Here is a 26,103-nt window from a genome sequence, read left to right on the forward strand (position 1 = left end):
TATTTATCTATTTTTATAACTTTATTTCTTTTATTTATTTAAAATAAAGCATTCAAAGAAATCAACTTAACGTTTAGAAAAACCCATAAGCCTTAATTTCCCTTAAATTGTTGTCCCTTTTTGTAAAGAATAACTCATAGTAGCGCATTTAATGCTTAAACAATTAATTTATTTGAAATCTTGATAAAAACATCCTTTTTTTTCTTTCCTTTAACTTAAAAATAAACAAAGTAAAGACAATTTCCTTTCCCACTCTCACATGTTAATACACAAAGTTCATTTTTAAGCCCATAGTTTTTTTCCTATTTAATAATTAATTTTATTAGCCCTCTTCTCTCACTTTAATGATTAGCAATTAAAAGAAATTAGTTTACAATACATCTTTGTCAGTGCTAAGGCTTATCCTCATGCCATTATGTTTATGTCTTTCACAAATGATTTCAAATAACTATATACTTTTTTAAATATTAAAATTATTTTTTATTTATTTATAAATAAAACCATATAATAAAGTATGCGACCCATTTTAAAGTTTCTTAATCATTTAGTTCTAGTGTAAATACACAATAGTACGATAAAAAAATAATCTCCTTATTCTTACTTCAACCATTTAGGTGTTTCATTTGACTTAAAATTTTTACTTTTAATATTTATTAGCTTATAAAAATGTGATAAAATCATGTTTCTTTTTATGATCACCAAATTGTACCTTATTATAAACCATTTTCGTCAACTTTACATAATAAAAAGTGTATTCTTACTAAAAAAAACTTAGCCTTTCAATTGTTATAAATAGTAAATGGATTCTAAAATTCTAAGAAAACGTATAGAGATTTAATCTAGTGTTTTAAACACTAAAAAAACATCAAATTTAACTAGTATGCATTCTATATTTTTTTTAATAAAAGGTCTATTTATGCTTAATTTGATGTGTTTTTCTCATTTTTTTCATTTTTAAAAATGTTCAAACATGGTCTAGAAATCAGATAGAATACAAAGAATGCACAATCAAGATTCAATGCATAGATAAAAAATATTAAAAATTGTAAATTGAAATCTTTTCATATGCTTAATTGATAAAGAAATGTCACTCTTACTTGGAAATTTACAGTTTCATAGTTGCGCCTTTGAAATTCGCATCTCCATAGTCTAGTGAGGATATGTAGGTCCACTCAACTTCTTCACTCAGCAAACACTTCAACTTTACATCCATCGCAACTTCCACTTTTTCCATTTGAATCCTATTGCATATGAATTGACCTTTTTGGCTCGTTTAATTAAGCCTTTAACTTAAGACTTAAGATTAGTTAAAGCTTAATAGTAATGGGGCCATGGATGGAAATTTGAGAGCGCCTCCATCTATGCACAAAATGAGCCAAGAAAGGTGCCGATGGAGAGTGATTTTTTAAAAAAAATAAAGGTAGTAATGTCACAATTGGTGGGAATATAGAGGTGGCAGATGGTGACGAGAAAGAGAAATGGCAATGATGATCAATTTGATGGAAATGACTATCCTTTTTCTCTTTTAAATACCACACCTACTTTGAAAGGCCTCTCTCTCCCTATATCTCCCATTTGCACCTCTCTCTCTCTCTCTCTCTCTCTCTCTCTCATCTTCCAACAAGATGGCGACGAGCAAGAAAATTGTGACGATCTCTCTCTCTCCACCACCATCCAAGATGCGCCCTTTCTCCCTTCTCCTTCTTGGCACATCTATCCTGCTCACGCCCCCTCTCTCCCTGCATATAATGATTTTTTTACTTTTTCTCTTTATTTCTAAACTTCTCCTAATCCTTATTAACCATCATAATATATCATAACCATCTTACAAACTTGTAAGGTATTCATGACCTTAGCACACGCCTCCACTCATCCATATCCAATATGATCAGTTCTTCAAGGCCGCCCTTGCTTATGCTATAGGTTTGTATTTTTCTTTTTCTTTTTCTTGGGAGGTCCAAAACCTAAAAATTTAAGACCATTTTATTTGAGAAAAGGTCATGAACAAAGCTATTGACAATCTTGTGGCTACACCTAAGCTGAGAGACCATACAATTTCTCTTAAAACCCCAACTTACTAAGCACTCTGGCGGATTCTCTACAAGACAAGAAGATCAAGTTTGTCGGTGCTAGATGGAAAATAACTTGATAGACTTATTCTAGGGAACTATTAGACATGGTCTTCATCCATCCATCCATCCTTTAAGTCACAAAAATATTCCTAAGATAGCACGTCCCAATCCAATTGGAATAAGACATACTCATTGTACACTATTTCCACCCTTTTCTCCTATAAGAAGTCCCTTGCACCAACATTTTCCTTTTTGTTGGAATGTAAAGATGACATGCCCTCTAAAGAAAGCAACTAGGACCTCATCTACATAACATTAACTTGAAAGTCTGGTAACAATGTGTCAAATGTATACAATTTTTTGAAAAAAATTTGCAATTTGCAATCAAATATTAGGGATTGTCACTCGAATGGTATGGTTATGCTTTAGGATAATACTTGGATTTCTTAGAGCTTGATTAGCTTAGCTTCATAGAGGTTCTTTGTTGTAATAACAATTTGGATAACAAACTTTTAAATTGGGAGGGTTATGCCTGTTGAGGCTTGATGTTATTCCAATATGCCACTTGCATGCATTGATGTCTAGCATTGATACTTGTACTCGGATATGATTATGGATTGCTTTATCACTTAAATTTGAGAAACATAGGATGCGTTGGAGCTTTAGCTTTATGCTTTAGTTGCTTTAGCCATTCAAATTACGAATTTGAAAACTTACCTAGGTTTCATGCTCTTGGATGTATCTTGGATTCTAGATGGTCATGTACTTGATATCTTGAGCTTGTATTGCTCATTTGGCTTTCAAATTTTCTTTAATGGGAGCTACTCACTATTGGGATTAGAGCTTTGGATTCTTTATGTAGTTGAGCTTGGTTCTTTATGAGTGGGACTCTTAGATCATAGATATACTCTCATATATGCAATTGGACATAGTTATCTTTGCTTGTGGGCTGATTTGAATCTGTTTGCTTTGGACACTGACACTTACCTCTGTCAGTAATTCATTAGCAATTTATATGCTTGTGAAATAAATGGTTTACTAACACTTTGAGTTAGTGATAATCTTTGATATTGGTGGTCTATGCTTAGTCACTAGTTGTATTTTTTGTGTCCCAATTGCTACTCGAATATTCTTGGTAGTCTATTGCTTGTAGTTGATGGACAACCCTATACTTTGGTATTCCCTTCTATTATTTTACCCTTGTTTTGGTTGAGTTTTGGGGGTTGATTTTTAGTCATTTATGGAAACCCATTATCTTGGATTTCATATTGGTGGCATATTGTCATTATGGATAGTTTTTTTAATGATAATTCTATTTTCAGTATTGAAAACCTTGATGGCACAAATTTCACCTATTGGAAGATGTAGATATGGCAAGTACTAGTTCTAAAGAAGTAAGATAGGCCTTTGAAAACCAAGCGTGTAAAGGCCAGAGGAATTGATCAAGATACTTAGAATGAGTTGGATGAGCTATGTAAATCCACTCTTATATTATCATTATCTAATCAAGTTTATTTCTATGTAAATCCACTCTTATATGCAAACTTTATGACAAGCAAAGTCTTGCTTCACAAATGTATTGGTTGAAATAGCTCATGGACCTTCACATGAAGGAAGGGACTAGTGTGTTTGCATAGTTGAATGAGTTTCACTCAATTTTTAGCTAGTTGAGTTCGTAAGATATTGAGTTTAACGAGAATCTTCCTCCCTTGTTCTTGCTTGTGACACTTCCTAAGTCATGGGACACTTTCCATACTACCATGTGTAGTAATATACCTAAGGATAGTTTGAAACTCTAGGATGTTGAGGGTGCCTTACAAAGGAAATAAATAGAAAGAATATGGATGGAACTTGTACTTCTTATGCATTGGCTATTAGTCACAAATATGATGGTCAGAGTAGTAATGAATGGCACGGTAGAGACTCATAGAGGTCTCAATCTTGCAGACACTCTTGCGGTAAGTCCCATGGTCATAAGGCTTCTCTTACATGTCATTACTATGGGAAGTTGGGTCATATTAGGCCATAGTTCCATAAGATGTGTGATGATAAGTGCAAGGGGGAAGGTAGGGATAAAGTGCAAGATAAGTCTGATGATCACTGGATTATTCCTAGCAAGTCCATGAAAATTGACAAGATAAATGCCTTGGATCCTAATTTTGATGGTGATTATATCTTGGTAGCTTCTTCTCTTGATGCTAGTTAGTTGGATGATACCTCTCTACTTTTCCTAATATTGGCTATTTGATTCAGGGGTTTCTTTCCATGTTACCTTGCATAGGGATTGGCTTCATTCCTATCACAACATGATAGGTTTTCTAAGTCTAGGAAATAACCTAGCATTGGACATTATTGGCATTGGGAATGTATGATTGCAATTTCCTTCAAGTAGCTCTTTTACTCTGTATAATATAAGCCATGTACCAGCTTTGACAAAAGCCTTCTATTTGTAGGCTATTATGTATCTTTTGGTGATTCTGCATGGAAGATTATCCATGGGAATCTTTTTTGTGCTTGAGCTATCAAGGTAGATAGCCTCTATCATTTATTTGTATTTGCATCCCTTGACCATATTTTGGATGTGAGTGACATAGCACATGTATCTTTGTGATAGTGTTGTCTTTGACACTTTTCCTTAAACGAAATGAGGCAGTTCTCATAAGAAGTTTGGCATTACATGCATGGGTGAGCCTCTTGCTCTTGTGCATTCTGATCTATATAGTCCCATGCCCTATCAGTCATTGGGTGGCACAAAGTACTTTGTTACGTTCATTAATGATTATTTGCATAAGGTCTAGGCATATCTCATAAAGTAAAAATTGGATGTATTGGCTAACTTTTAGCATTACTTGCTCTTGTTGAGAGCCGCTCTAGGTATAGACTGAAATGTCTAAGGTTTGACAATGCAGGTGAATATATCTCTAAGTCTTTTGAGCAATTTTGTGTTAAGAGGGTATTACGAGTCCAGTTGATTGCCCCCTACACCCTACCCCAAAGTGATATTTGCAGAGCACATAAATAGGACCATTAAGGAAACAATCCTTAGTATGCTTAGTTAGATAGGCTTACCGTAATATTTTTGGATTGAGGCAATTACTACTGCCATACATTTGCTAAAAAGATTGTTATGAACTGTTATTGGTTGTCATGTTGCAAAGGAGATAGGGTTTGGAAAACCTCCCTTATATATGCATCTTAAAGTCTTTGGATGTGAGGCTTTCTTTCATGTACCCAAGGACAAATATAATAATCTGGATCCTAAGTAAATAAAATGCATCATTCTTGGTTATAGGGATGCATGTGAGATGGGCTATCACCTATGGGGTCTGTAGGATTGGAAGGTCATCTGTAGCTATGATATTCTTTTCCATGAGGAGAAGATGCATTAGTATGAGTAGATAGTTGAGGTATGCATGGTGATCTTTCAAGAGGAGCCTCATGTTATCCTACAACTAGCTAGATACCCTACAGCTGATGCTCCAATGGCGTCAGGATGTACATGCCCCACAGTCTGTTTTGAGATTGTTTGATCGGTTTGCATCCTCCATGGACTATGTTATGGTGACAGAGGTGAGCCTCATACTTATGAGGAGGCCATGGGAGGGGATGATAATCACTCTTGGGAGAGGACCATGCAATTAGAGTTTGCTTCATTGCAAAAAACCCATACATGGGATTTGGTTCCTTTTCCCAATGGGAAACATGTATTGTCATGCAAGTAGGTATACAAGTTGAAGAGCATCCTTGGATGCCCCGAGCTAGCATATAAAGCTAGATTGGTTGCTATGGGTTTTAAGTAGGAGCATGGTATTGATTTTGATGAGTTCTTTTATCTTGTAGTCAAGATGACTATCCTACGCTTGGTATTAGCCTTGGTTGCTCATTTATATTTGGATCTCTATCAGGTGGATGTTAAGATGACTTGCATGATGAGATTTATATGCAACAGGCTAAGGGCTTTTAAGAAAAGGGAAGGAAAACACCTAGTGTGCAAGTTGAGAAAGAGCCTTTATGGTCTTAAGCAAGTATCTAGAGAATGGTATCATGTTTGATGTATTTATGTAGTCATAGTCACTTTCACCCCCAGCGATATGGATCTGTATTTCTATATGAAGAAGGCTCATGATAGCCTTATTATATTGGTACTTTACATGGATGATATGTTGATCATTGGGAGAGCTCATGATGAGCTGTATTCTTGAAAAACTCAGCTCAAGTGATAGTGAGATAAAGGATATGGAATAAGCCTCATATATTCTTGGGATGTGCATCACAAGAAATTGCTCTCAAGGGCTCCTTTACTTGTCACTGAAGGAGTACACACATAAGGTCCTTGAGCACTCCTATATGCAGGATGTTAAGCCTATTGGCTATCCTTTACCTTCCCGTATGAAGGTTAGTTAGGTAAATTGTCCTCAGATGAAGAGTTGAAGGCCGATGTGACCAAGATCCCTTATATATCCATAATGGAAAATTTGATTATGCCATGATCGCCACTCATCCTTGACATAGCATTTGGAGTGGAAATTGTAGCATGCTATATAGCTACACCTACCTAATGACATTGGGACACTATGAAGGGTATTAGGAGGTACCTGAAAGGCATTGCAAATATGTGTATTTGCTATGGTGGCTAGGACACTGCAATTAGGGGTTACACTGACACTAGCTATGCAGGACATACAAATAGCTAGAAGTCCACCTTTGGGTATATCTTCACTTTTGCTGGAGGTGCTATTTCTTGGATATCCAAGGTGCAAAAATACATGATAGCCTCAAATTTGTTAGAGTTATTATTTCTTGGATGTCAAGGGTGTAGAAATGCATGGCCTTCTCTACTACTAAGATAGAGTATGTTATAGCTACCATTGAGGCTTGCAAGGATGCCCTATGGTTAGACCTTGATATTACTATTGCTTATACATTGTATTTAGATTCTATAAGTGGTATTGAATAGGTTAAGAATATGATGTTCCATGCAAAGACAAAGCACATTGAGATACACTATCACTTTATTAGGGAGGCGCTAGAGGAAAAATCTATTAAGCTTGTCAGGATTTTGACTAACCAGAATTTTGTAGATCTGCTTACTAAAAGTCTCTCAGTGGAACTTTTTTTCTTTGCTAGGAAGATGATGGGCATATTATGAGATGACGTCTATTCTTTATCTTGTTGTACTTTATGGACATTTATACTTTGTCACTTTTTTTAATTCTCTCCTCATTAGAGGCACATTCATCTTTAAGTGGGAGATTATTAGGGATAAGTGCACCTATGCCTACACTGCCATGTATTTACTTCACAGACCGTGATCGCACACATGTGTACTATATGTAGCAAGCACCCATCACTTTTTCACTTTATTCTTTATTCTTTGAGTAGCTATTGAATAAGGGAAGGTCAATCACACATTGTGAATATTGGAGTTCCTACATATTCTCTCTCTCTCTCTCTCTCTCTCTCTCTCTCTCTCTCTCTCTCTCTCTCTCTCTCTCTCTCTCTCTCTTTCCATCCACCATAGCCATTGATTTGCTATTGCTTTTGCTTGTGTGCTTCCACTTGGGCTCTACCTTTCATCAAGTTAAAAATTTGAGCTTTTTATTGTAGGGCAAACAATTGTAAATCTGAAAGATTATCACCAATCCTAATTTCTTTTTCTCCAATTTTCACTCTCAATATGTGATCCACGATATAATATTGTTTACCCTTTCTCACAGTAATATTGAAGTTGAACTCAAGCAAGAACAATAGCCACCTACTAGCTATGCATCTTATAGTTCACTGCTCATTCACTAAATACAACAAGGCCTAATGGTCCATTAAAAAGGTGGAAGGGGTGGCAAGAAGGTAATGGTAGAATTTCTTCATTGCATATACTATGCTAAGTCCCTCTCATTTTATGGTTTAGTTCATTTTGGCTTTCCTGAGCTATCGACTAGTGAAACTCATAGAAAAGTCTATGTTGTGTCCTCTTAGCTAGCAAAGCACCACATAGAAATCTTGGATACATCAATGTGGACATGGAATGTTAGCTTTCAATGAAGGGCTCACATGATAGCTACACTAATCACAACCTTTTTTAGGGCTTCGTAAAGCATGTTGGCATTTAGTGATCCACTCCTAATTTACTAAGAATTTATACAATGGTCTAGTGATGGATGCATAGTTGAGCATGAAGCATCTGTAGCAATCGATGTGTTTGTGGAATCATTGAACTCTTTTCGCATTTTTTGGTGGTGGCAATTCCACAACCACTCAAATTTTTAAAGGGTTAGTCACACTATTCCATTATAAGACATGACATCTCCTAGAATGATACCATGTATTATCCAAATTTGATACTTAAGCATTATTGCTTGCACCATTTGAAGATAGCTTGAAACTTCTCTAGGTATTCTCATGAAGACATAATGCAAAGGTCATTGATAAACAATTCAAGGTATTTGTGAAGTATGTCTTTAAAAATGGTACACATTAAATGCTTAAAGTTTGTTAGTGCATTTGTCAAAACAAAAGGCATGACAATGTATGCAAACACCCCTTATTTAGTGGCAAAGAAATCTTATCAGCAAGTGTAATTGCACCCTAATTAAAACTTTAAAATCCATGAAGTTGTAAGCCTCCTTCCTCGCCACATGCTCAATCATGTATGCAATGTATAGCAACACGGGTAGTGGTGTTTCTTATCAATTGCATTCACTTCTTGTAGCTAATATACACTCAAAATTTTTCATTTTTCTTGAGTACTATTGTGATGGGAGATACCCAATCTGTATGCTCAATTTCATCAATGAACCCCTCCTTGAGAAGTTGTCCAACTCTTCTTGTACAACATGCACATATCTCAGGTTCATTAAATATCATTTTTTCTTTGTGCATTTGATGTTCAAGTCCATTAGGATATTGTGGGTTAGTATATGTTGTAGCACTCCCTTAAGATCTGTGAAACTCCGTACAAACATATCACAAAATTCCTTAGGAAATGCTATGAGTTCCTCCTTGTTCTTCCCTGCTAGGTTGTTGGCAATTTATGTTAGTTTAGGAGGTTCTCTTCCTCATCAGGCTTATTTCCTTAACCTTTGCAGATCCCTTAATCAAGTTGCTAGATTTTCCTTTGCATTTTTCTCCCAATAGAATGGCCCCACTATCTCACTTTTTGAAACGAGTAAGCCTCTTAGGGAGATCTTGCAACTTTTTTCGATTGTCATTGTTTGAGTCTCTACCTTTTCAAATTTCCTTTAGCTTTCTCCAAGTGAAATGCACCACCATGGCTAGCCTTGACTTCAAAATCTTTGGATCAGAGTCTCTACTATCAACTAACTTAGTACTTGCTTTTTCTGACTCATTAAATAAACTCTAACGTTCATTTTGAGCTTTTGCAATCTTGAGAAGATCAGGTGCTAGGATAAATTATGCAAGCTAGATTCCTATTTTCTCATGATCGAGTAACTCCAAATATTCCAACCACTCTAGTTCTAACTTCACTGTAATAACTCTTGCATCTACAAGTAGTCCATCTATTTGTCGAGGTTAAAGGCGCCTATGCCTACCTACCCTTGTATTAGTTACATTGATAGTACCCACACCGTGTATTAGTTACCTGTACACTTGTACACTGTAGCTAGCAAGTGCCCATCACTATCACTTTATTCTTTATTCTTTCAGTGACGTTTGAATAAAAAAAGGCTGGTCACACATTGTGACTATTGGAGTTTCCACATCTTGTGTCTCTCTCCCTCTTGCTCTTGCTCCTTCCACCATAGCTCTTACTTCCGCTCCCTGCTTCCACTTTAGGGCTCACTCCCTTCAACTAGTATCAGAGCCATCTTCCCCAAGAGCTCGAGTCCTGACCCAACATTTAGCATGTGGAGCATATCTTCAGCTCATAGATTCAATGACAACCATGGATTCTTCACCTTGAGGTATGCATTGAACTCCATCTTCTTTCTGGCTTCTTCCCCCCACTTGAGTCATCATCTAGGGCCTTGCCAGACGCCACTGGCATTGCCATAATGCCAATGGCCTAGTGAGGCTAGCACCTCAGGTAGGCCCTTTAGTAGTAGCCCACATGATTGTGCATGTTTGGGTAGCCCTTCTCCCTGCAAGATTTAAAACCCCTTCCACCTCGTGTGCGGCCTTTGGCATTTGGGGCAATCATCTTGGGTACTCCTTGCCATTTACATGGGTCTTGACATTGGATTTAGCCTTTGGCATTGAGATTGGATGGCTTATATTTACTTCATTAACTACGTATACAACATATAGTTTGTGATAATGGGGCAGCCCCTTGTCATTGATGCCTCTTTCTCGATGATGATGATGCATAAATGATGCCCATTCATGCTTGGTTGATGCTCATACATTCAAGGATGCTTACCCATTGCTTGGAGATCATTTTGGTGCTAATTTAAGAACTAATCTTTGGCTATTGTAATAACCAAGATTGAAGCTCATTTGGTCAATGGAATACATGCCTATTGCTTTTTAGGTGCTTATTGACTACTTGGGTTGATATATTGATGCTTATGATTCATATTACATTATTTTTCATGCTTCTAGATTGCTTTTGAGCTAACATTGGAGCTTTGAATCTTGACATTGGATGTCATTCATTGTTATGTATGATTACTTGATGCTCAAATAAGAGCTTTGCAAGTACTTGGGTCAATTGCTCTTGATATATGTACTTGGATCTTGGATGTATGGATGCCTTCCAAATGATGTTTTGAGCTTTGTTTACTCATTTGGCATTCAACTTTAGTTCCAATAGGAGCCATTACTTAACACTTGGATATTACCTTGAGCATTTGGTTATGCACTTGAGCTTGAGGGTCTTACAGTGAAACCACGGGACTTGGTGACATGAACATGCTCTTGTCATGCTTTATGTACGTAGTTAATGCTTAGTGGACTGATCTGACATTACTCTTAGGCTGGCACCTATCTTTGTCATGATGTTGTCAGTGATGTTTGCATCTTGGCTAGTTATGTATTGAGCTTCCATTACATTGCTTAGTCCATTGAACCTTTGATTGTTCTCTTCTGTTACCTATGATACCCACTCTATGCATGATATTTATACCTATGGGATGTATCTCAATCTAATACACTGATTCTTTGACAATTCTCATATTCTGCTAGTTGGACCCATTCCCTAGCAATTGCAGTTTGTTTTATATTAGTGATTGTTCCTCTTTGGCATTGATTTCTTTTATAGTTGTACTTCATTCTTAGCATGTTGTAATTGTAGTTTATTGCACTATTTATGCAAGCAATCACCTCCATTTGATAGTTCTTTGCATTGAGTTCGTGGACAATTCATTACTTGGTCAATACCCCTTATTTTCAACTTGATCTGGCAATAGTTTTGGGACTCATTTGTAAGTTATTATTATAGCAACTTGTTTTTTCTTTTTGTGCATTTTACTTGGGCCTCAATATGGTTGGTTTCCAATGATAGTAATATCTTTAATATTGACAAGTTGGATAGCACCAATTACAACTATTGGAAGGCCCAAATCTAGCAAGTTCTAGTGTAGAAAATGTAAGTTAAGCCTTTGAAACATGGGAGTGTCAATCCCGAACATATTGATGCAAAGGATTGGGCTAAATTATATGAACTACATAAGTCCACCATAATATTGTCCCTCTCTAAGTAGGTATTCTATAATGTTATCTTTGATGGGTAGTCTACGTTTGACTTATGGAAAAAGATTCGCAATGTCTATGATACGTAGAGCCCTACTCCTCAAATGTATTCGTTGAAGAAAATCTTGGACCTTTGCATGATGGAGGGTACTTCCATGTTAGCCCACTTAAATGAGTTTCATTCTATTCTCAACCATTTGTCTTGGCAGCATGGCATTGAATTTAAGGGCAATCTCCCCCCTTTATTCTTCTTGGTTGTACTACATGAATCATGGGATACATTTCTTACTACTAGGTGCGTCAATATGCCTATTGATGGGCTAGACTTATAGGCTATCAAGGGTACGCTCTTGAATGAAGAGGTTAACTCAAATAATGTCAATGCTTCTCACACCTCTCATGATTTGATAGTTAGAGGCAATAATGATAGGAGCAGTTATGATCGCCGTGGGAGAGACTCTCAACAGTCTCATTCTCAATCACATGGAAAATTTCCCAATAAGTTTCGTGTCCGTAAGTCCTCATTGAATTGTCATTACTATGGGAAATCACGGCATATTAAGCCAACACAATGCCACAAAATGCACGAGGACAAGCGCAAGGAAAAAGACAAGGGTAAAGTACATGATAAAAATAATGATCGCAACATTGTCTCTAGCCATGTGTTAAGATTGAAGAGACTAATATTCTATTTATTGATTTTGATGATGATTTCATGCTTGTAACTTCTTCTCTTGATACTTCACAGTTGACTAATTCTTTGTCAGGATATACTTAGTGCTGGCTAATAGATTCATGGCTTTCTTTCATGTAACCTCTCATAGAGAGTGGTTCCACTCCTATCACAGTAGTTTGACTGGATCTATCCGTTTGGGTAATGACCTGACAATAGAGATCATTTGTATTGGTGATGTCTAATTGGTTCAAGTTGCATATTTACTATTCATGATATATGTCATGTATACCGGCTCTCATGAAGAGCCTTATCTTTGCTGGCACTTTGGATGATGTAGGTTATGTAGTTTCTTTTGGTGATTCCTCATGGAAGATTACCCATGGGAATCTTGTTATGGCACATGGTGCTAAGTCTAATACTCTTTACCCCTTGCTTGTATCTGGGTCAATTGACCAAGTTTTGGCAGTGGATGTAGTTCCACATATATCTCTTTGGCATCATCACCTTGGGCATATGCCCTTGAAAGGAATGAAAATTCTTACCTATTTGTAGTATTTTTTGCCCCTTAACTATAAGTGCTTTGAGTCTTGTGATCATTGTTTATATGGGAACCAAACATATATTATGCATAAGCAATTTGGTATGACATGCATGAGTGGGCCATTGGCTCTCATTCATTCAGATGTATGTGGTTCCATGCCTTGCAAGTCATTAGGTGGCACAAAATAATTTGTTATCATCATTGATGACTATACATATAAGGTCTAGACATATCCTATCAAGCAGAAATTAGATGTCTTGGCTACATTTCAGTGTTGGCTTGCTTTAGTTGAGAGCTAATCTGGTTATAGGATGAAATACCGAAGGTCAGATAATGGGGGTGAGTATATCTCTAAAGCCTTTGAGCATTTTTGTGACTAGAGGGGTATTAAGCATCAGCTAATCGTCCTATACACCCCACCCCAGAATGATATGGTTGTGTGCATGAATATGAAAATTGAAGAGTGAGTTTGTAGTATGCTTAGCCAAGGAAAGCTTACCACAACATTTTTGGGCTGAGGCAGTTACTATTGCCATACACTTGATAAATTAGTCCCCATATACTCCTCTTGATTATCAGATTGCAAAGGAGGTATGGTCTTGGAAACCTCCCCCATATGCTCATTTTCATGTCTTTGGTTGTGAAACTTTCTGCCATGTTCCCAAGGACAGGTGCAATAAGCTCGATCCTAAGTCTAGAAAATGTATCTTTCTTGGTTATGCAGGTGCAAGTGAGATGGGCTATCACCTATGGGATCTATAGGCTTGGAAGGTTATCTACAGTCATGATGTTGTTTTCCATGAGGAGAAAATGCACAAGAAACTTGAGCATGTTATTGAGTATGTAGGGTGATATTTTAGGAGGAGCCTCTTGCTATTGTACAACTAGGTAGACAACTTACCATAGTGGTACACTTGATGCTCCACAAGATGTTCTTACTGCACTGCTTGGATATCTACTAGAGATAGACAACAGTCTGCGTGGTTTGAGCCCTTTATGGATTATGCTATAGTAGAAAATGTTGGTGAGGCTCTTACTTATGTGATGAGGCCATGCACAGATGTGATAGTCACTATTGGGAGAGGCCGTGCAGTCAAAGTATGACTCATTGCAAAAAAATTATACGTGGGATTTGGTTCCCTTGCCTAGTGAAAAGCATGCTTTGCCATGCAAGTGGATGTGCAAGTTGAAAAGTACCCATGAATGCTCTGAGCCGATATACAAGGCTAGATTGGTTGCTAAGGGCTTTAAGTAAGAGCATGGTGTGGACTTTGATGAAGTCTTTTCTCTTATTGCAAAGATGACGACATTTGGTATTGGCTTTGGTTACTCACCTTGACTTGGATCTTTATCAGATGGATGTTAAGACACATTTTCTTCATACAGACTTACATGATAAAATTTACATGGGGGAGTAGCCTAAGGGCTTTGCAAAACCTAGTAGGGACCATCTAGTGTGTAGATTCAAAAAGAGCTATTATGGCCTTAAGCAGACACCTAGGGAATGGTACCACAAGTTTGATGCTTTTATGCATTCACAAGGATATTCCCGCAGTGATGTGGATCCGAGTTTATAAATGAAGAAGGCTCATGATGGTAGCCTTATGATTTTGATCCTCTCTGTGGATGATATGTTGCTTGCTAGGAGTGCTCATGAGATGAGCTAGATGCCTTAAAAGATCATCTCAAGAAGAAATTTGAGATTAAGGACATGGACAGGCCTCACATATTCTTGGAATGTGCATTACGTATGGTCGCTCTAAGGGGATCCTTTACTTGTCAACGGAAGGAGTACATCTAGAAGGTCCCTGAGCGATTTCATCGACATGATGTCAAGCCTATTAGTTGTTCTTTGCCTTCTCATGTGAAGGTTAATCAGTCTAATTATCCGTAGTCTAATTAGCAAAAAGCTGAGATATCCAAGGTCTCTTATGCATCCGTAGTGGGTAGTCTTATGTATACCATGATAGCCCTGACATAGCATTTGTAGTGGGAGTTGTGGCATGCTATATTGCTACTCCTAGTAGATGGTATTATGATGTTGTCAAGGGTATCATGAGGTACCTGAAGGATGTAGTAGCTATATGGATCTATTATGGTAGCCAGGATACAAGAGTTGTGGGATGTATTGACTTTGATTATGCAGGACATGTATACAATAGGAAGTCACGCCTCTGGCTATGTCTTCACCTTCACTAGAGGTACTGTTTCTTGGATGTCGAAGATGCAGAAATGTATAGCCCTCTCTACTATATAGGCAGAGTATGTTGCAACCATTGAGGCCTACAAGGAGGCTCTTTGGTTAGGTTTTTTGGTAGTAGACCTTGGCATTACTAAAGTGGTCCCTAGACTATATTTGGATTCTATGAGTGCTATTCAATTGGCAAAGAATCCGGTCTTCCATGTGAAGACAAAGCACATTGAGGTGCATTAATACATTATTTGAGAGGTCATTGAGGAAAAGTCCATTGAGCTTGTTAAGATCTCAATTGACCAAAATCCTACAAAAGTGCTCACTAAAAGTCTCTCAACTGATTGTTTTGCCTTCCTTAGGAAGATGATGCACGTTGGATGAGATGACATCTTTCCTCATCCTATTGTATTTATGTACATTTGTACTTTGTTATTTTTTTCTTATTCTCTCCTCACTAGGATCACATTTACCTTTAAGTGGGAGGATGTTGGGGGTGAAGGTGCATGTGCCTAGCCACCCATGTATTAGTTACATTGACAAGTACACCGTGTATTAGTTACCCATACACCTGTACACTGTAGGTAGCAAGCACCTGTGACAGTATCACTTTATTATTTATTCTTTCAGTGACATTTGAATAAAGGAAAGGCCAGCCACACATTGTGGCTATTAGAGTTTCCACATCTTGTGTCTCTCTTCCTCTTGCTCTTGCTCCTTCCACCATAGCTCTTGCTTCTGCTCCATGCTTCCACTTCAAGGCTCACTCCCTTCACTATTTTTTTGGGCTTGGGGCTTGCCAAGATTTGCTCAATGGTTTTTCTATCTAAATCATATTCTCCAGACTCATCATCCTCGTCATCATTTCTTTCATCATTTGTGAAACTTTCTTTAGACTCGCTCATGTACTTGTCTTCTAACTCATCTACCTTCATCAAGGACATGACTAAATTGGAGTGATAATTAAACAGTGTCTAGTGCAATCTCGTCCATTCCAACTCATGTTATTGAAGCAATTCTTTAAACATTAACAAGTTTGTTGTCCTTCAAACATTAGCAAGTTTGCCATAGGTTTGTCCTTCAAACATGATCGCCATTGAGTAATAATATTTCTCAACTCCCAATGGTTGACAGGGACATTGAATCCTAGTACATTAGGTCAAGAATGTTTAGTATTCATCTCATAAAGGGTAGGCATTGTCAATTCATGGATGCTAGGCTAGGCCAAATGTATGGAAGGTCTGTCCTCACTAGCTTGACTCAATACCTTGTAACCTTTTCTATACTCTTCTTCTTCAGTAAATGGTAAGTCAAGTGTGGCTAGGATGTGCATCCAATCTTTCTCATCATCTATTCATGGAATATATATTTTTATGGAGTTCACTATGGTAGTGCAATTTGTACCTCCCCTTTGCACAATCAATATGGCATTGAGATCAATGGGCGTGACCTTCCAGCTTTTCATTTTCTACCCTTGCACAATGTTCTACCTATTTCCTAAGAAGACCAATCCATTATCACAATCGTCAATGATTTAGCTATTCTGTATCCAAGGGCAACCTAGAAGCAAATCATAGTCTATTTCCTTTCTCATAATGACAAAGCTCACTATGAAGTTGACTCTTGTGATATCAATTGGCCAATCCTTTAGTATATCGAGCAGTCAAACCTCGTAAACAATCAACCACTATTTGATTAAATTGCATGTTTTGTATGGATGGTTTCCATAAGGCACTAGTATCAACTAATTGCCTATGCTAACTCCAATGCCTATGTCTATGATCCCTTTTCTCAACATGCTGCCTAGGGCCTTTATTGGAAGAATGGTGTGATGCTCGGCTCCCCCAATAAGTGTTGATTCGAAGATATCTCAAAGAAGGGTCAATTGAATCCATATTCATATTATTTTTGTGGATCACATGGAGTCATGGTTCTATTGGGTCCACCCATCCCTCTATCAAATTTTTAAATGTTCTCCAAAGGTTAGGGATATTGTGCATCGACAATCCAAGTGGTATTGTCATGCTAGTTGAAGCTAGGGTGGCAACAAGTCTGGATTCCACATCCTTAAGGTGAAATTAATGACTTGGTTGGTTACTAGTTCTTTTAGGAATTGTGATGTTTTGCCTCATTCTAGCTTGAGGTAGGTCAAAAGCTAATTTTTTTTGTTTGAGATCCTTGTATTGGGCAAGATGGTGGTGCAGTATCTCTAGCTATTGTTCTATGTTTGGATATCCCTTTTCCTTAGTGGCCTCCGCCTTCTTAGTGTGAGGAGAAGTGGTAACCCTCTCAACACTAGACATTTTTGTTCATTGGTTTTATCATCATCCCTTTGCTTTGCAATAGGAGCTTTTTTGTTGCTCTCTTCTTGGCATTCTTTTTTCCAATCACGGATCCATTGGCTCTGGATGGCCCTGGGATATTGACACTAGCTTTTTTGATTAATCCATCATAATGGTGTTGTCAATTATGTGTATTGTGTCCTTCTTGTTTTCAATCTCTACCCCAAAGAGCATAAGCCACACAAGGGGACAATGACCTTGCTAGTGCTAGCCTTCATTCCAGAATAGTTTGGGTACATATCATTTATCACACATTCTCTAGTTCATTGTCCTTGGGAGGTTCAATTTTTTGAGGGCATCTCAAGGACACATCTTGATTTCTCATAGTTTCAACATTCGATGGGATTCTGTTGGGGGTAAAGGCACCTCTGCCTAACTACATGTGTATTACTACACTGACAGTACCCACCACTGCACACTGCAGGTGGTAGGTGCCTATCACCATCACTTTATTCTTTATTCTTTTAGTGACAGTTTGAATAAAGGAGGGCCCAGTCACACATTGTGACTGTTGGAGTTCCCATTTGGTCTCTCTCTCTTTCTAGCTCTTGCTCTCCCGCCATATCTCTTCCAAGCAAGCTTGGATCCTTCTCACCTTTCAACTGGTATCAGAGCATGGATTCATGACTACTCGAGCTTGGTTCATGACGTCTTCAACTTCCTATTGATTACCTACACTCATTGGGTCTCCTTCCCAGTAGCCATAGCCGACTCTCTTGAGCTTCCATCACTCCCCAGCTTCCCGAGCACCTACCTAGCCCCTTTGGGCACCCTCAAGGCATTGCATCAAAGGTTTTTATTCATTTATTTCAAGGTTTCAGCATTGTTCACGGGTACAGTAGGGTCTGCAAGATTAGGGGCAGCCATAGCTCCCACCATTGGAGCTTGTTATCATCACCCCCTGCCAGAAGCCTTTTTAGGCCAACTTGGGCTTATACTAGGCCTTCATTGGATCAAGATTGAGCCCTTTTTCATTTGGTTTACCCTCAATAGGAGCAAAAAAATTCATTAGCAAATCAACATGATTTGTGTCTATTTCCTGCTGCCCCTGGATAGCTCCCCTACTCTTGTTGATGATCAAGCTTTGGTCTCTTGGGCATTGTGGCACTGCTTGCATTGATCCCTAACATGATTTGAGCCTTGTAAAGGCTTTGGGGCATTGATATTCAACTCCAATTTGACTGTGTATACATCAAACTTGCTGTTAATGCCTGCCAAAGATCTCTACATGAAGATTGGAGCTCATCTACACTTCACTTGATGTCCATATACTAGGCCATTGATGCCTATTGGTTGGTGGATGTAATGCTAGTGTTTTGCCATGCCTTTGGAGTAATTTTTGGGCTGAAAAATATTAGTTTTGAGTAGTAAATCGTTGTTATACAACAGTGGGCTGAAGTCTATTACTTCATGTTTGCCTATGCCTCTTGGAATCGAGGCATGCTTTGGAGATGTACTTTGATGTATTGATCATTGGGGATAGCCTTTGAGCTTGATATTACTTTGGATCATGGTGGATCTTGAGCTCACTTTGCATAGCATTTGGATCTCCATCTTTGATATACTTATGGCATGTACTTTACTTATGTCTAACCAGTCTTAACATGCTTGGCCTATGCCATTACTACATGCTCGTTACATTGTTTGGAGTTGGATGCTACTAAGCCTTGCTTTGGCTTGACATTTGATTGCCCAGATCTTACTTTGGCTATTTCTCAACTTGCCAAAGTTACAATTTGGATGTAATTGATGTCTATGGATGCTATGTATGGATGCTACATGGCCTATATGCTCATGAGGTCTTATTGATTCTTGATCTTGGATCTTCTGGCACTGATGCTATCATATGCCCGTGTTGAGCTTCTTTGCTTGATATTTACGGCTTTTGTGTCAGTGGAAGTGTCTTGATACGCTTGACAAACATTGAGCAGGTGGTTTATGCTACTTGAACATTCGGATACTTGAGACTGGGATCTTCACTTGGATATTGCATGGTTAATATGCAGTGGTCCTCGCAGATGTACTTGGGTTGATTTGGGCTTTGTACTCCCTGAGCATACACCTCTTTGTGTCAGGTATTGCCAGTGTTGTGTACACTTTGCTCTATTACACAGGGGGTGTGCCGGCTTACCGACAGATTCATTTGACATGCTTGGGTGTTTACTTGATGTTAGTATGACTATCACATGTTGATTTATGCCCGCTTGATTCCGATTCAGCTTTGGCAGCAATCAGTGGTTGACTTGGTGCCTTTATTTTGCCTACAGTTTGCTCTCATTGGTGTCGGGTATGGACGTGGTAGAGACTCGCAAAAGTACAGGTCTAAGTAGCGTGGTAAGTCGCGTAGCAAGTTTCGTGGGAGAAATGCTAATGTGACATGTCATCATTGCGGCAAGAAGGGTCATATATGCCCACTGTGTCATGAGTTGCACAATGAGAAGCGCAAAGAGAAGGGGAAAGACAAAGTACATGAAAAGTCCTTTGATTGCAACATTATGCTTGTAAAATCCAGTGTGAAAATCAAGGAGATAAATGTCATGCAGACTGATGACTCCGATGGGGAGTACATACTTGCAGCTAATTCTTGTGATGCTACACCGTTGACCGAGGTTCACTCTATGTATGCGCAATACTGGCTTTTGGATTTTGGTACTTCATTTCATGTTACACCATGCCATTAGTGGTTCCATTCCTACTGCATTGTCTCTGGTTCTGTCTTTGGTTCAATTTGCTTGGGTAATGACATGTCACTTGCTATTGTTGGCATTGGGGATGCACAATTGCAGTTCTCTAGCAGTAGTAGTTTTCTATTACATGATGTATGTCATGTACATGCACTTACACGTAGTCTTATGTTTGCATAGCAGCTTAATGATTCTAGATTTCATGTTTCATTCAAGGATTCTGCCTAGAAGATCACTCGTAGTAGACTTGTGCTTGGTAGAGGTGCCAAGGCTAGTAGCCTCTATCCTCTTGTAGTTGATGGGTCCTTTGTTGACCATGTTTTGTTAGTTAGTTCCACCCCACATGTATCTCTTTGGCATGCCTGTTTGGGCCATATGTCCTTGAAGAGAATGAAAATGCTTTTTGGTTTGGAGCACTTACCGCCCCTTGACTATGCATGTTTTGATTCATGTGAGCATTGTCTTTATGGCAGACAAACTAGGAATACGCATAAGAAGTGTAATAGGACACGCATGAGTGAGCCATTGGCATTGGTACATTCGGATGTCTGTGGGCCCATGCCCTATTAGTCTATGGGTAGTGCAAAGTATTTTGTGACATTTATTGACGATTTTTTGCATAAATTTTGGGCTTATCCCATTAAGCTTAAGTTAGATATCTTGGCTGTGTTTTAGAGATGGCTTGCATTGGTTGAGAACCAGACTAGGCATAGGTTGAAATGCCTTAGGACTGAAAATGGGGGAGAACATGTGTCATGTGCCTTTGAGAAGCTATGTGATGAGAGGGGTATTAAGTGTCAGTTGACCACCCCCTATATCCCACCCCAGAATGGTTTGGCTGAATGGATGAATAGAACCATCCAGGAGCATGTACGCAGTATGCTTAGCCATGTAGGTCTACCATAGAGCTTTTGGGCCGAGGCAATCAGTACAGTTATGCATATCATAAATAGATCACCTTCTAGTGGTTTGGATTTCTAGGTTGTAGAGGAGGTATGTACTAGGAAACCTCCGTCTTATGCGCATCTATGTGTCTTTGGATGTGAGGCATACTGCCATGTGCCCAAGGAAAAGCATAGTACGCTAGATCGTGAGTGTCAAATGCATTTTCCTTGGCTATGGAGATGTAGGAAAAATGGGTTACTGCCTCTAGGATCCGCATGCGTGGAAAGTCATCCGCAGCCATGATGTAGTCTTCCATGAAGATGAGATGCATATGCAACCTAAGAAGGTGGTAGAGATATGTAGGGTTATATTCTAGGAGGAGCCATGTGCTCCTACACAGCCAGTTGGTTAGCTTGTAGCAACAGTTTGGTACACATGGCTAGGGTGTTGAACAGGCAGTAGAGCTTGCCATGAGAAGGCAATCTACTAGAGATAGACATTCACCTAATAGATTTGAGCCCTCGATGCATTATGTCTTGGTTAGAGATGCAGGAGAGCCTCTCACCTATAAAGAGGCTATGTGCAGGGGTGACAATCACTCCTAGGAGAGGGCTATGCAGTTTGAGATAGACTCCCTACATAAGAATATGACTTGGGATTTGGTTGCATTGCCTCAGGGCAAGAAGGCTTTGCCGTGCAAAAGTACCCCTGGAAACCCCAAGCTGACTTATAAGGCAAGACTTGTTGCTAAGGGTTTTAAACAAGAGCATGGAGTTGACTTTGATGAAGTCTTTTCTCCTGTGGTCAAGATGACCACCCTATGCTTGGTTTTGGCCTTAGTTGCACAGCTTGACTTGGACATGTATCAGATGGATGCCAAGACTGCATTCTTGTATGAGGACTTGCATGATGAGATTTACATGGAGCAGCCTAAGGGCTTTGCAGAACTTGGCAAGGAGCACCTAGTGTGCAAGTTGAAGAAAAGTCTTTATGGCTTGAAGCAGGCACCTAGGGAGTGGTATCATAAGTTTGATGCCTTTATGGAGTCACAAGGCTACATCAGGAGTGTTATGGGTCCGTGGCTTTACACGAAGAAAGCCCATGATGGCTCATTGCTTATTTTGGTACTTTATGTGGATGATATGCTGATAGCAGGGAAAGATCATGATAAGCTGGATGCTCTTAAATCTTAGTTGAAGAAGAGCTTTGAGATGAAGGATTTAGGACAGGCCTCTCACATTCCTAGTATGCACATTAAATGTGACAGGCATCAGGGACTACTCTACCTCTCACAAAGGGAATACATTCATAAAGTCCTTGAGTGTTTCCGCATGCAGGATGTCAAACCTATTGGATGTCCATTACCTTCTTATGTGAAGGTTTCATAGGCCAATTGTTCACATACAGATGACCCAAGATCCCTTATGCATCAGCCGTGGGTAGTTTGACGTATGCCATGACAGCTACTCATCCAGATATTGCCTTTGCAATTGGTGTTGTGGCACGATATAGGGCTACATCTGGCAAGAAACATTGGGATGCCGTGAAGGGTATCATGAGATACCTAAAGGGAATAGTATATATATGCATTTGCTATGGCAGCCAAGATACAAAAGCTATGAGATACACGTGTCAAGAATCGTGTGGTGGAGAACTTGCTCAAGATGCTACACCGAACACACACAGAATACACAAGGAGAAGCTCACTCAAGAGACAAGAAGAGAGATGGAGGCCAAAACGTTTCCCTTTCTTCTTCTTCTTCGACACACTTTACAATGTACACAAAGTATATATAAGATACAACATAAAGGAAAGTGGCCTACTAAGTCAAACAATGCATAACCGACTACACTAGTTGACTAGCACTATAACTATGCCAGCTGTAATAGGTGTAACAATCTGAATATAATAAGTAATGAGTCAATGGCCATGTGAGAGTCATAATGACCACTGACGTGCTAAGTGTAGACATGTGGACCCATCTAACCAGGTGGTCCATCATCAATGTCCGCATGTATTGAGCTTGTCATCTCAATAACACAGACTCCGATTATGCAGGACATGCAAATAGTAGGAAGTCCACTTCTAGCTATGTATTCACCTATGCTGGAGGTGCTGTCTCTTGGATGTCCAGGGTTCAAAAGTGTATGGCTCTCTCTACCACTGAGGCTAAGTATGTTGCAACCATTGAGGCTTGCAAGGAGGCCATATGGTTGGGCCATTTGGTTCATGACCTTGGGATTGATTCTATACCTACGCTGCATTCGGATTCTATGAGTGCTATTCAGCTAGCCAAGAATCTGGTCTTCCATGTGAAGACAAAACACATTGAGGTGAGGTTTGATTGATGGGCATTGGATGAGATGACATTTTTCCTCATCCTATTGTACATGTGTAGATTGTACTATCTTTTCTTTTTCTTTTCACCCCTCACTAGGGTAGATTTGCCTTTAAGTGGGAGGTTGTTGGGGGTAAAGACACCTCTGCCTAGCCACTCATGTATTACTACACTGATAGTACCTGCCATTGCACACTGCAGGTGGCGAGTGCCCGTCACCATCACTTTATTCTTTATTCTTTTAATGACAGTTTGAATAAAGGCTTGGTCACACATTGTGACTATTGGAGTTCCCATTTGGTCTCTCTTTCTTTCTAGGTCTTGCTCTCCCACCATAGCTCTTCCAAACAAGCTTTAATCCTTCTCACCTTTCTTTCTAGGTCTTGCTCTCCCGCCATAGCTCTTCCAAACAAGCTTTGATCCTTCTCACCTTTCAGATTCTTATATTTGATTGGTATTCTACCTCTTCCTCACCCTAATACCATGACTAGAACATGTCAATAATCCATAAGAATAGTGTTACTCTCCTTGTCATAAGTCACATAAGGATTTGAATGTTCTTCCTCCTCAGTCATCGATGGCTCCTCGATGTAGTGGGCAAGAGTGTTGCTCAGACGATGAGTGACAATCGAGGCTCGGGTTCAAGGCATTCCAAATGGGTTATTTTCTACTCTTTAAGCTGCTTGTTTTTTCTCATTTAGGGCTAGCAAGGCTAATAGCTACAAACTAGGCTAATATAATGCCCTCTTCACTTATTGATATGAGTTGCCACTGAATGGTTCTACATAGAATAAGCACCTAAGAGCATGGCAATAAGGCATCTCATGTCCAATACATCCACAATTCATACAAACACACAGAGATATGCAACATTTGGAAGGTAGGTGGTCACCTCTACAATGTACACACTTAATATTTGACTAATAAGGTCACAGTTGCTTTAAGGTATCCATTAGCCTCACCAGTTCAAACGGATGTTGCTAAAAAGTTGCAAGAAGGTTGTGTGCCACACTTGCCTAATGGTGCCTTTTGATGACATAGCATCAATTGTTGTTTTCTCCTTCTTGTCTTGATTCCTTTCTCTATGCAGATCATTTGCATACATGGCCTTGTCTAAATTAGCATTCAACTCAAACCTATTGAGTGTTGAGTTACTAGCTATGGCCTCATAGATGCATTCATCTCATATCCTCTTAACAAACATCTTTGAGATTGCCTTGGGGTTTGGGCTCTTAGCAAGAGGGATTTGTTTATACAAGCTTTAGACATTGGAGACTTATTCATGTATGATTTCTTCTTCATGTTGCTACAAGTTCATGAGCCATACAATGAGGTTATCCCCATATTTGGCTTTGGCAAAACTAGAAGATGAATAGGTCCTTGGGGTTAGAGAAGCACGCCTTTCTATTCACATCAAATATTGTGAACTAGGTTCTACACTTCTCACTCAACTAGAGAGCAAAGGCTGAGGTGTCCTTATCATTGGTTGTGATGTTGTGCACCTCATACACGTGTTCAAATTACTACAAAGTTATACAAGTAATCATTACCTTTATACTTATCTACTTGGTGACCAATTGGATCTTTTCATGGTCCCTCGATCTTGGTGTGACTTCAAGTCTTGCCAACAATGAGTTGGCCATGTGCATTTTGATGTGATGGGCATACAAATTATCTAACAACCTCCATTGTACCAAGTCAGTGATCACAGAATCAATAGAGGATAAACTTTGAATAGCTAATTTATGAACTTTCATACCATAAAATGAAGATTTATATGCCACGCTAGAAGTTTATGATTTTTCTAAGACCAAAGATTTAACCTTTGACTAGTGGTTTGTGTTTCCAAGAAAATAGAAATTTTATTTTTAATTAAGACTTAGTTGTTAGCTAAGATATAAAGTACAAATTTGAACTCAAACCACTTTATAAGAAATTTCAACACAATATAACTAATGTTATTGAAATAATAAAAAGAATTAAGTAGATTCTCTCATTGATATTGATGGTGTTTAAAAACACCAAGGTAACTACATAAAATACTTTGAATTTCTATCAAGCATATATTTCATAGCCATGCACTTTATTATGAAAGCCCTTAAGATAACGGATATATTTATTATGGGAGTCAAAATCAATCCATATAGAATCAATGCCTTGTTACATTTATATTGGGAAAATACTATTTTTTTAGATTTTGTATAAAATGTTTAGTTGCACTACCATTTATGAAATGTTTGTGATATCCTAACTGATGAAGAGCAAGTTGCATTGCTTCCATATCTTTCAAAGTAGAGACTAAAGGAGTCTGCTTCAACTTGGATAATTGCGAGTTGTTCAATGTAAGAGACGATGATGTGAGGCATTTGTTGAGGATGTTTGTATAATAGATGGTCTCTTGAAGCAAGAAGTGATTGAAGGTTGAATATATCTTCTGTCTTTATCAATCATGGTCTCATGCGGTGCTGATGATGATGATGAAATATCATCACTGTTTTCTCTAGTCCATTCATCAATGATAACCTTAAATTGTGCATACAATTCATGTCCATATTGAAGTGGCTCCTATCCATATCGATCAAACTTGATGACTTCACATGCATCATGGTATTTTCTTAAGCAAGTCAAGTATGGTAGAAGTTCTTTGATAAAGATAGATTCTCCACGATCAATATCAAATGTTTTTGGATAAATACAGTTCTCAATAGGATTTGGACATTCTTTT

Source organism: Lygodium microphyllum, chromosome 18, assembly GCF_053477565.2.
Source record: "Lygodium microphyllum isolate KBCC chromosome 18, Lygodium_microphyllum_v1.1.10, whole genome shotgun sequence".
Taxonomy (NCBI): domain Eukaryota; kingdom Viridiplantae; phylum Streptophyta; class Polypodiopsida; order Schizaeales; family Lygodiaceae; genus Lygodium; species Lygodium microphyllum.